At 48.0% G+C, this 11,515-nt stretch overlaps 1 non-coding gene and 1 pseudogene across 1 annotated transcript; one reads left to right on the top strand and one right to left on the bottom strand.

The window, feature by feature from the left end:
* Positions 1-2,061: 2,061 nt before the first annotated feature.
* LOC120226734 lies at positions 2,062-7,434 on the bottom strand (annotated as a pseudogene).
* On the top strand, positions 2,496-2,577 carry TRNAS-GCU. The gene has a single exon. It is a non-coding gene; the product is annotated as a tRNA-Ser (tRNA).
* Positions 7,435-11,515: the final 4,081 nt, after the last annotated feature.

The following is an 11,515-nucleotide window of genomic DNA, read 5'->3' as shown; positions in this document are numbered from 1 at the left end:
AGTTCACACGGCTGTGACACCGCTGGCCTCCCTCTGGGCTGCGACTGGAGCTGGTACCCCCCCCCCCACCTGAAACTCCCTTTCCCTACAGCACCGACTGCACTGGGGACAGTACTTCCTGCCCTCACAGAGCCTGGGGGGTGGTGGTGGAGAGGAGACCCCAGGGCTCTGGGCTCCAGGACCCACAGAGCTCTCCACGGAGCTATGTGAAGCACCAGTGATCTCAGGTTCGCCAACGTAACCACTTATACTTCATCACAGTTAGAAACTGGACAGTGACCTTGGGCCATGGGCCTAAAAGGAACCTAGCATTTGCCTCTCTTTTCGATATTTTCTTGTGAGCATTTGCCAGGACATTTGTGGGCACTGTTATGGCAGCACAGAAAGAGTCCTTAAGATATTTGTAAATTTATTGTGGTCGCAATTAAAATGTCCAGTGAGATTACTAATGCAGCTAGAAAAGTTTATCATAAAGTTAATAAGGAGAAGGAAACACACAGGGATATCTAGGAAAATACCAAAAAACAAGCCTTTAAAGCAAACTGGCTCTTCATTAAGACATACAATGAAACGTCTACATTCAAAGGTGGTGCTGGTGCATGAATAGGCAGACAGTGGGCTGAATTGAAATTTCACAAACAGATACGATTACATATACAAATCTAGTATAAGATAAAAATGGTATTTCAAATCACAGAGAAAAAGATTTTAATAAAGGCCTTTGAATCAATCATATAATTATTTGAAAAAAGATAAAATTAGATCTATTCTGGAAACCATACACAAGAATAAACTTCGTGCTATAAATATATCCTTACAACTTTTCTCTGACACAATCTCTAAATAAAAAGCAATTCAATAAAAATGAATAGTCCCTGAGACAAATACTGGATTGGAGGAGGTGTGACCCAAGGGCATGAACTCTCTGGGATTCCTCGCATTACCCTAAATACGGCAAACCCTCCTGCTTTTTTGCTCAGGCCCTTTCCTCCGTCTGGGACACCCTCTCTCTTGGCCACCTCTAGAAAAGTTGCTCAAGTCTAACCTTCAGAGGGTAGTTCTATTTTCTGAAGGTTAGTCTTGAGAGCAATCCAGCAACTGCACTAGTAGCTACTGACCCAAAGGATACAAAAATACTAGTTCAAAGGTATGCACGCACCCCAGTGTTTATGGCAGCATTGTCTACAATGCCATATTATGGAAATAACCCAAGTCAAGTCCATTGACTGATGAGTGGATAAAGAAGTGGTGTATATTTATACACAATGATATGTTACTCAGCCATAAAAAAGAATGAGACTTTGCAATTTGCAATGGCATGGATGGAGCTACAGAGAGTATCATGCTAAGCAAAATAAGTCAGAGAGAGACAAATACCATATGATTTCACTCATATGCAGAATTTAAGAAATAAAACAAATGAACATGGGGTACAGGGAAGAGAGGAAGAAACGAGAAACAGACTCTTAACTAAAGGGAACAAACCAGTAGTTACCAGAAGGGAGGTGGGGGGGATGGGTTAAATAGATGAGGGGGATTTAGGAGGGCACTTGTGATGAGCACTGGGTGTTGTATGTGCGTGTAGAATCACTAAATTCTACACCAGAAACTAATTTTACACTGTTAACCAACTGGAATTCAAATAAAAACTTGAAAAAAATAAATACTAACTTTCAATATAGTCTTCTTTTCCCAGGCATTTAGGATTCATTCTGATTAGTCAGAATTAATTCTTATTTTGTTCATTCATCTGTGCTTTGTATTCATTCTTATGAAGCAAGAAGCTGAAAAATCCCCCCCAACCCCTACCCTTTCCTTGAACTCGCTAGGGACGAGTCTCAACAGGTTTTGCACCGCACCCCTTGGAAATCAAGTGCAAGCTGGGCAACCTGTCCCTGTAAAATCACCGAAGAAGCACACAGGGATTTGGGGGAACCAGAATTCACGGTCTGCCCTGCGCAGTCTCCCCCTGGAGGGTCAACGCGGTGACCACACGGGGTAGAAACACGGCGCTGCCCCCACTCGGACCCGTCGTCTAAGCTTCCAGACTGTCTTACTAACCGCAAACTCGGAGTCCGGACTCGCCAGGCTCCCTGAGGTCCACACCAGGGGGACCGGCTCCGGGGGCCCCCCCGCCGGCGCCTGGCTCGGGTCGCGCCCCCGGAGCGCAGGCGGTGACCGCAGACAGGCGCGCCCACCGCCCGCGCGCATGCGCCCCTGCGGGAGCCGGGCCGCCCGCGCTGGGGGTGGGGGGGGGCGCAGGCCCGGGCCGGGTGCTTCCGTCACCGCTCGACCCCCGTCCCGACTCCTGGGACTCCTGGGCCTGCTTCTTCCCCTTCGCGACTTTCCCACCCCAGTCGTTGTCCGTTCGAGTGGAGGCCAGTCTGCTGGTCCCCGGGCGTCCCCGGCCGCCCCCTAGATTCCCCGCATGGGGACAGCCGGGGCTCCCGAGTGTCAATTCTGAAATAAAGTACTTAGAGTTCTTGGTGTGTCGCGACGAGGTGGCCGAGTGGTTAAGGCGATGGACTGCTAATCCATTGTGCTCTGCACGCGTGGGTTCGAATCCCACCTTCGTCGGTTGTGTGCTTTTCATTTCCGATTATTTTCGAGTCTCCTCCTGGCATTTCCAGTTTGGGGCACATGCTCCCTTCGAGTGACTGTCCAGCCACCTGGCTGGCCCAGTGGTAGGGCATGTGGCTGGAGGTCTTGGGATCGTGGGTTCAAGCCCCACTTTGGGTGTAGAGGTTACTTAAATAAGTAAACTTAAAAAAAATCTGCTCACTGTCCTGAGTTTCACTTGGAGACGGTTACCTTCAACTTTACTATACAATCTCTGTCATTTATTACCCCTTTCTTCTCTAAGGGAGTATTCCTGCATTTGTGATATTAATTTCTTAGAGCAGATTTTGCGGATATTAGTCTTCAATTTCACCCAGTCTAATATATTCTCTTGATACTTAGCATATTCCTTGAAAGGCTTTTGTTCTTCACCCATTCATAATTAGGAGAATTAGTTGGTTAAAGGCGTGAACCCTATGAATCTTTTTTAGCAATTGACCAATTTCCAAATTGACTAGTTTCCAAATGTGTTGTTTCATTTTACAATGTTACCACTAATACTTGAATAACCCAGATTCTCAATACATTGGAAATCTAGTTTCATAATTATTTTACTATTTTATATTTATATAACAATAGAATATAGGTTTTAGATAGATGTTTGAGGTCTATCCATTTAGGAAAATGATTGGAGGTTTTTTTTTTTCTCTTCAAATTTCGACTAGTTTTTACACTTACATTGCCTTCTGTTTAAAGATTTTTCCAAAATCTGATTTTAACTTTTTTTTTTTTTTTTTTGAGATAAAGAGAGAACATGGGGAGGTGTAGAAAGAGAGGAGGGAATCCCAAACAGGCTCTGTGCTGTCAGTGCAGAGCCCCTCAGGGCTCAAACTCACCAACCCTGAGATCACCACCTTAGCTGAAATCAAGAGTCTGATGCTTCACCCACTGAGCCACCGAAACACTCCAAAATAATAATAATAATTCGTCTTTGTTTTCTTCTTCTTTTCAAATAAAGACATTTGACTATAGCAATTTTTAAAAACACATTGACAATTGGAAATAATAATATAAAAAATATTTGCAGGCCCATCTCAGATCCTCAACAGTGCCCTCTGTTGCCTAGCCTCACCCACAGCCTCCTCTCTGCTCCTTCCAATTTGTCTTTTTGGGCAACTCTTCTATCATTAGGGAACAAACTCGCCAGCATCTCTTCCACATCCCCTAGTAAGTTACCACCTAAAACTTCATAGGCCTGTGTGTGAATACATTGGGAGCTTTTGGTTATCGATAATGAAGAAAAAAAGAAAATGCATTAATGGGAAAGGAAATCTGAACTTAGGACTCTACGATGAAACACCTGGCTTCAGAGAATCCGTGGTCTGCTGAAAACCAATCCAAAGACTTTTCTGTCAAATAAAGGTAATCCATTGCATGGCAGTACTGTTAGCAAACATAGCATCCAGGGCGCAATGTAACAGTGGCCTCTTGAAGCCGCAGGTTTTTACACCCGGAGATGGTGGCCCCAGCCTACTGCAACCTCTCTTTCCAGTTTCCCCTTGGGTTTCATCCTGTGTCCCTCAGCCTCATACAAATGATTTTTATTCTCTACATTGTCTTAATGCTTGTCTCAAAGAGCAAGTGGAGGAGACCTTTAGCTTACGTGCTCACCCACCCTGTGGGACGTGCATTCTAGCTCACTGACCAGTTGGTCTCCTGTATTCCGTGCACACTTCCAGAAGACCGAGGACTGGTGGTGCTGGCTGGCTGAACGAAGTCCTCTTGCTTGGTCAGTCTCAGAGGCCGGCCTGGGGCTTACAGCCACTGCAAGTGCTAGGGGGATCGCGGAGGCAGCGGGGAGTGGTGGGGCAAGTCGCAATGGATGGCATCCAAGGAAAGACAGGGAAGGGATGGAGGTGAGATGCTCTGGGGCTCATGCGGAACGCGCCAGAGGAAAGTGTGCCTCACAGATGCTCTCAGGGCCGGCATCGAGCTCATGTCTCCCTGCTGCCCCCGGGTCCTCTGCACACTTTCCTTGGAGAGCTGGTCAGGGGTCTCAGCTCCCTCTATTCTACACAGATCTGGGAAGAATAGGGGCTTATCAAGCGCTCTGCTCCGAAGCCTTCAAGCACCCACACCACTATGAGGAAAATTAGCTTAAAAACATTCCAGTGTAACATAATAATGCAAGTTGTTAAAGTCGTGTGGATATGGTCTAATGAATCCAAAACCAGTAAGCAGTAACCACTGTTTAGTACAGGAATAAAATACCCATAAGCCTATGTAAACAACATTGAAATATGGCAAAGAGATTCTTTAAACTGGAGCAAAACCCTGTTTATATCAGTTCTAAGATTTTGTACTATAAACATGTATGATAAATAAAAAATTTCAAGTATTTTTCAAAATGGCATCATCAGAAATCTCATTGCCAAACCTATGCATTATAGTCAAATTCTTATATTTAATTCAAATTTAAGAAATTAAGAACTAAATTCTTCATGTAAATTAATGTGAAGCCAGGTTACTTGGGGCCCTTTGATAGTAAAGACATGGATCTCGCTGGGCGCCAGGACACTGACAGATGATGTCTGGAAATAAAACCACTAATTGCCTTCAAACTTAGTTTATTCATGTAAAAAGAATCATTCCCATGTTTAGCAAATAAAAAGACATAGAAAGATGAAAATGAAACTCTTCATGCTATGCCTCCGTTTACCTGCTGTCTCTCAAAACAGGCAACCACTCTTCTAGTTTATTTTTTACTCTTCCAGAGATACTTTGTGTATGTAACATCATAATTAAATACATTTTCCTCCTATTTGAATGCTGTTACTCTGAGATTGCTTTTGTTTTATTGATTAAAACCTACTATTGATGTCACACCCTATCAACACATTTAGAACTTCCTCACTCCTTCATGAATTTCATAAAATCCCTTTGTGAGGATGGATATTCATGGAGGTATGGATGTTTTTAAATAACTGGAAATATAGACTCTTTGGTTGCGTCTTAAAGTGTTTTTTTAAAAAATAACTCAGGGTGCCTGGGTGGCTCAGTTGGTTAAGCATCCGACTTTAGCTCAAGTCATGATCTTGGTTTGTAAGTTCGAGCCCCACTTCGGGCTCTGTGCTGACAGCTTGGAGCCTGCTTTGGATTCTGTGTCTCCCTCTCTCTCTGCTCCTCCCCTACTCTACTTGTGCTCTGTCTCTCTCTTTCAAAAATGAATAAATGTAAAAGAATTTTTAAAAACTCTGCAATGTGTAATATTTTTCTTACTGTAATTCTTGCACAAACAATTGTATTTATAGGATCAGGTTCTAACGTGGTATAACTGGGACAAAGGGTAAATTATCTGGTAATTTTGATTAATTTTGCCAAATTGTTTTCTCATTTTTTACTCCTGGAGTGTTGGTGGTGAAAGAGTCATCTAACAGAAATAAGAATTTTTTGGTAATGTTTAGTTATTTGATTTGAGAAAGAGAGAGTGCAGGGGAGGGGCAGAGAGAGAGAGGGAGAGAGAAAGAATCCCAAGCAGACTCCATGCAGACAGCGCAGAGCCCAATGCAGGGCTTGAACCCATAAGCCACCAGATCGTGACCTGAGCCGGAATAAAGAGTCAGACACTTAAATGACTGAGCTAGTCAGGCACCCCACAAACATGAGGATTTAAGTGACTTCCTGAGGGTGACAGGATGGAAAATGAGACAACGACTCAGTCCCTGTTGTATGGCCTCTGGTGTCAGTTCAGGGTCGATGGTCCCAGTTTCTTGTATGAGAATAACTTTCATCACATCTTTAACATATTTGTTATATGCTCAGTTCCCCATGTCCATTTTATTCTTACACTTGATCTTAGTCAAAAGGCTGAGATCTTCTGTTTTATTTTTAAACACAGCATAGGAAGACTAACCGTTGTTCCCAACTAAATTGCTGAGGGGATCAGTGAAAAAACAGATTTGGCAAGTTTTATTTAGTGTGCCAACATCCACCCAGATGTCTATCTCTCTGACTCATAACAAATGGGTTCACAATTGCATAGGCAAGAATTAGAAATTCTGGAATATTTAATATGAAAGAAGTGTTCTCTAAGGAGGAATTTAAGCATAAAGAAACAATATAATCTGTCCAAGAAAAGAAAACAAAGCATCAAAGGACACTGTGAGCGGCTCTTCTCTCAGGGGGTTCTGGTAGAGGACCCTGGATTTCTGAAGGTAGAGGCCATGCTTGCGGGGCTTGTGGAGAAGAAATACCATGTAGACGCTGGCCCAGCCCAGCCAGAGACTCAGAAACAGGGGATACCGCAGGGCCATGAGAATGAGAAACATCCACTTCATTGTCTGGTTGCCTGGTAGGAAGTGACATTCGGTGTCACTTGTGGCGATCTACAAGTGAGCTGTTCAGGTGGCTGACGTTTCCGATGTAGCAGAGTAAGTCCCTGCTGACCAAGGAGCCTAGTATCCACAAGAAGAGGAAAAAGGGAAGGCTATGCCATGTGGTCACTGGCGTGAAGCTGGCGGGCTCGGGGTCCCTGGGACTGAAGGGGGCGGCCCGGACCACCGCGAGGAAGCGGCTGGTGGAGACCGAACGTCCCCGGGCCACCCTCTCCAGGAACACAAACATTTCACAGCCTATATCATCCGGGAAGTTTCTCAACCAAACGTTGCTATTGATTTCAGCGTTGCCTTGGAAAAAAGTATCATGATATTTGTGAGAGCCAAGTGGGTGATAAGAAGGTGAACAGATTTCTTCTCAGTGCCTGAAAAGAGCGTCCACAAATACTTCACAAAAGCAGAGATGTTCCCCGTAGTGCCAGGGCCAGGAGAAAGGAGAAACATTGTTCCCTTGATGTTGTTCAAAGCCATTTCTCACTTCAAGGGGAGAGAAATTTGAATCCAGCAAGTGCCTTTTAAAATATATATTTTTTTATTTCTAGGAGAGAGAGAGAGACAGCGTGAGCAGGGGAGGGTCAGAGAGAGGGAGAGATACAGACTCTGAAATTGGCTCCAGGCTCTGAGCTGGCAGTCAGCACAGAGCCCGACGCGGGGCTCGAACCCACGAACCGCGAGATCATGACCTAAGCGAAAGTCGGACGCTTAACTGACTATGCCACCCAGGCGCCCATAGCAAGTGCCTCTTGAAGAAAACTTATGAGGAGACGGACGTGCAAAGAATACTTCGCGTCAAAGCGCTCCTCTACTGCATACAGGACAGTGGTATTCGTAACAGGGCAGATTTTTGTCCAGAGAACCCTATTCCTTTCCCCGTGAGCCCTCTTTGTCGGTCATTCTATGTGGCTTCAAGAGCAATACTGAGAATAAGAATACAAAGCTCACAAGTCGCAATCGAGATTGTGTTGTGTGGCTCCATACCGGCAAAGACAAACTCCATGCTTCATTCTTTACATCCCAGATATTCTCAATCCCAGCATGTGCTGGATTGAACTACAAGTCCCTCAACCGGCTGTCGCCCTGTGTTTCTAGCTCTCCAGGGGACATTACCATCAGCCACCTCCACGCAGTCTGGGTCTTAGTCTTACCCGCTCCACGTGCCCACACAGACACTTCAAGCCTCCTGCTGCTTCCACGGCCTTCACAGCCCCCAGGTTCAGCCCGTCGCATCTTCCCTCGGGCCCGTCAGGTTCAGCAGGCACGACAGATCTCATTTTGCTGAGTATAGCAGTTTCCCGGTTTGCCTCCTGATTCCAATTTTTATATCCCTGATACACACACCGGAATATTTCCAGACTTGTCTTCCAAAGGCCAAACTGATTCTGTGAGTTCACTGCCCACAAGTTTCCACTGGGTTTTCCTCGTTCTCAACATGAAATCAAACTGCACAGCCTTTTGAGATCGGACCCCAACTTTTAAAGCCTCATCAGCCAGAGGCGTCCCGACACGGTTTGTGGGCTGGACAAGCTCAGACCTGACCTGATGCAGTCTGGGTAGGGCCGGGGGGACCTTGGCAAGGGTCTGCCCAGCAAGGGTCTGCCCAGGAGGTCTGAGTCCCGCTGAGGGGTCAGAGGAGACCCTAAGGGAGGCCCGCATCGGGCGAGGGTGTGTGGGGACTTCCCGGGAGGGGGTGGTGAGGAAAAGCCGGGTAACAAGGAACTGCGCGCTGTCCTGCGGCGGGGCGGTGTATGAAGGAGGGATCCCCAGGGGTGGGGAGTGTGCCCGAGTGGACGGGGGCATCTTCCCCGAGAAAAGAGGCCCCACGCAAAGGAAGGGCGAGGGCGCCTTTCCCGCTTGCTCCATAACCTTGGGAGGGTGGGTGTCTGCAGGGAATTCGGCGTCAGCTGTCCCGCCTCGGTTCTCCCGCCCTGGTTACCCACAGAACTGATGCGGTCGTTGTCGGTCCAGACCATCGGCCCCCTCTCGGGCCTGGATAGATATGCGCTCTTTCTCCGTTAACGTCCCCAACCTAAGTTTTCACCTAGAAGCGTCTATAAAGCTGCTGACGTTTTCCCCCAAACAACATAAAGCAGGAGGTTTGATGGGCCCGCGGGATTTGCACAGACCCTGTCTGCTTGGAAAGCCTGCCCACGGCCTTCTCCCGCTCCCCACGCTCCCAGCCCTTAGGGGCTCCGATGCTCCTGGCCTTGAGGGCGTCTGGCAGCACGAGCTGCGTGAACTCAGGCTTTGTCCAGGTTTGGCCCCAGGAGGCCCCACGACTTGGGGAACGGGGGTCACGCCTTTGGCCTCCACTCCCTCCCCGGACACGAGCGGAGAGCAAGGCCTGCACGTTGTCGGACGAAGCCTGATGTGGTCCTCCCTGCCTCGCGCCCCGTGAAACACCCCGCCAGCCTGGCGGCAGGGACGGCGGCACGAAGCACCACCCAGGAGCAGGAACAGACTCAACGTGGAGTCAAAGCCCTGGGATGTGCTCCGGTGACCGCGCTCGGCCCGCCTCAGTCCCTGCTGTGACCTCACCACACGTGTTCCCGTTGGGCTCTGTTCATCTCTACCCAGAGTGTCCCGTGTTTCCAGCCTTCTTTCGTCTTCCCCAAACTTCACAGCACGGACTCCGACCTGGGACCCGTTTCTGGACCACGCATAAAGCACTCTCTTCCGCTCTGGTCGAACCCTGGCGGAGGAGGGATGGCGGCGCTGTCTCAGAGTCTTGTTCGGAAATGTCAGCGTAAACTGTTTTCAGAGACGTGCTTTACATTCGGATGGTGGCGGAAAGCCCCTTCTGGATCCACCAGCCCCCAGCTTAGCCAAGTGAGGGCCTGCCTGTCAGCCCGTTTTCTCAACTGAAAGATGAGGGCAGTGCTTTCTTACCTGTAGTAGGGTAAGAATCTGAGGATCGTCTCAGTATCCACCTCACAACCCGGTGATGAAAAAGTAGGACCTCACCAACAGCCACTAGGATTTCCCTCCTAATTGCTATTAATAGGTGCCCCATCGAGCTGGCGCATAGGGGCGAAGCTGACTCACACACAGGGCAGGATACCTGATAGACGGGGAGGCTTAAGGATGGACGCAGGAAGACAAGCTTCCCGTTTCACCCATGCACTTGGGGAGCTGGCAACATGCCGGCACACGAAGCTGGCCCCTCTGCAAAACACAGACGTGCACCAGATGAGGTGGGCAAGTGTCATCAATGCTACGGGTGCCGACAGTCCTAACACAGGTGAACGTAGAGGCAGAAGCAAGAGACGTGCCTAGAAACCTGAACTCTGCTTACACCGGCTTGGTTTCTGGGTAAAAGAAAGTGGGCGCCCGATGGGGGAGCCCACCTCAGACTCTCCTGTGGGACCAGACCCTGAGTTCCAACGTTTCTGGAGGCACATTTGCTGAAATTGGTCCCGCCCTCCTTCTGGCCCCGGCACGTACCTTGGGAAGATCTCCCAAGAGTCAGGGTGTTCAGGCTCCCAGACCCGTGTCAGGAGCTCCCTTACTTAGTCGCAGAGAGAAGCAAGGTCCGTGCCTCTGACGGGGATTTTGTAGGGCGCAGGGCGGACTGAAAGAGCTGGGCAGCTGTGCTCACCCGGCACCTGCTGAGCGGTGATGTTCTCTTGGGTCCTTCTGGCAGGTGAACCCCCTGAGCCTTATGTGAACCCTCTGGAATGAGGAGCACTTGGTGAACAGACACTGGAGCCAAGCCTCAATTTCCAAAGCTGTCAGCCCGTGAGGGAGAAGACTCGGCAGAATCTCCGTCCCTGAAGTATAGCTTTCCCTCTCCCTCCACAATTACAAGTGTTTGGCGCAGAAATGCTCAGTCTTAATTAGGTTTAATTATATTAATAGGAAGGTTGTGCAGCTGAAAAATGAACAACCAGGCTTCTGCATGCAGCATTTCCCATTTCTCTGGCCCCCTCCTCAGCTTCCCTAAGTTCCAAGGCTGTGGGTCAGAATGGGGACCAGCTCTTGGACGCATAGAAGTCTCTCCTTTCTTTCTTGGGATTTCCTTTATGCACCGGGATGTAACAAAGGATGGCCAGGATGGATGGAGATTCTGTTTTCTGAGCAGGTCACAGCCACGATCCAGGGAGGACAGGAGTCACCACGCTCCTCCTAAGCACACTGTGTTTCAGTGGGGGTGTGACTTTCCTTCCACCCCTCTGAGATCCAAGCTCAAATGTCATTCATGAAAGACAGACAGACAGGAGAAAACAAGCAGGTATTTATTAGCATGTCTACCTCCTGTGCACGTAAAAATACCCAGAGAGAATGAGCCAAATCCAAGGCGGCTTGGAATTTGAGCTAAACACCCTTTTCCTAGAGATGGAATATCGGGGTGGAGACCTTTTAGGAGAGAGTAGATGATGTTTAAGAAAGATGAAGAAGAATCGCGGGTTAGGATAATTTGTGGCCCCATTTGCCGGGAACGGTGTCTGCCTCTAATCTCGTCTCCTGGGATTAAGAACCCATCTTTCCTGCTTAATGAAACTCCCAGGGAGGTGATTCATGACAACTGAGTTCCTTTTGGAGAATCTATCTATAAGCAGATTAGG

The sequence above is a fragment of the Hyaena hyaena genome, unplaced genomic scaffold (genome assembly GCF_003009895.1).
Source record: "Hyaena hyaena isolate Hyena2069 unplaced genomic scaffold, ASM300989v1 scaffold_1826, whole genome shotgun sequence".
Taxonomy (NCBI): Eukaryota; Metazoa; Chordata; class Mammalia; order Carnivora; family Hyaenidae; genus Hyaena; species Hyaena hyaena.
This window is presented reverse-complemented; position numbering and strand designations above follow the sequence as displayed.